This window comes from Mus caroli, chromosome 10 (genome assembly GCF_900094665.2).
Source record: "Mus caroli chromosome 10, CAROLI_EIJ_v1.1, whole genome shotgun sequence".
NCBI classification, from domain to species: Eukaryota; Metazoa; Chordata; class Mammalia; order Rodentia; family Muridae; genus Mus; species Mus caroli.
In genome coordinates, this window is record NC_034579.1 from 118394876 (window position 1) to 118396206 (window position 1331).

A 1331-nucleotide genomic window follows, 5' to 3' on the forward strand; every position below is an offset into this window, starting at 1 on the left:
CTCCTGAGTGCGCCCCCCCCCCCCCACACACACATACACACTTCCCAAGGAACTGTCGGCTGTAAATGGTTGCTGGGGGTTAAGGCGGCTGTGATTCTCTCCCGAGTTGTAGCTGATGACAAGTTGCTCAAGCACCATTAGATAACCTCCCACACATGCTCGTGGGAGTGATTCAGCTTAAACCCGGTCCTCTCTCCCTTCCATAACTTTGACACACACACATTAAAAATTCTGAACATGGGATGGAGACATGTTAGTTAGAAAGAAGGGTTTCAGTGGAGTAGAGCGGGATGAGAAGGAATATTGAGACATGAGGGAAAAAAAGGACGAAAAATCAGTCTATAGATGTATAAAACTGTCTAGGCAAAAAGTCCATAAATAAATGGAGCAAGGTTCACACAAAAACAGAAGTCTCTTTCTCTCTCTCTCTCTCTCTCTCTCTCTCTCACACACACACACACACACACACACACACACACACACACACACACACACCCTGGAAAGCGTTGTCGTAGAAACATACACCAGGATCTCCTGACCTACGTATTTGGTGGATAGAGTGGCCTATGGGCTTACCTAATACTTTGGTGTTGGCTGGTGATACGAATTAGTTTGTACCACAGCAATTTCCTTATTGTTACTTAGCATGTAAGTACATGACAGAAAGGATTTTTCTTCTGCATGTAAACATATTGGAAAATAACCTTCCACGTGCTTTTCCACCCAGATCCCCACCCTGGCCCAAGGCTACTGCAGTTAAGATAGAAGAGCTTCGTGTTGTGTTCTTCCTTTACTTCGAATTTATCTGCATTGTTGATGGAGCTGGGTGAGAAGAGAAGGGAGTTTCATGAGTGCACAGTTGAGGGCATCCTCCATCACCTACAAAAAGAAATCTTAGGATTACCTAAGAGGAGATGCCATGCCTCAGAATTTCCAGGTCCCTGAACTCTCAGTGCAGAACTTCTCCCAGCAGATGAGAGGAGTCAGATGGGGTTTATGTTTTGAGACACCTACTCTGTCTGATGCTGAAAGTACCTGAGGCCCACTGGAAGAGCTATCATATGTGAGATCTTTAGCTGTATCCTGTGCTCTCTGCCCCACCGCCTGTAGATTCAGGACAATATTTGGTGCAAGACGTATAAAATCAGTGAGAACAGCTTCAAAGAGACACTGCCCTAAACCTTTGATTCTTTAAAATATTGGAGTTTCCAGGAGTTGGCGACTCCCAATCTCTAATTTAGATATCCAAAATGTGTCTTGAGATATAAGCATCCTGACCAAATACGGACTGCTTTAAGATATCTAAGTCACTTTTAAACAGACAGCCTATA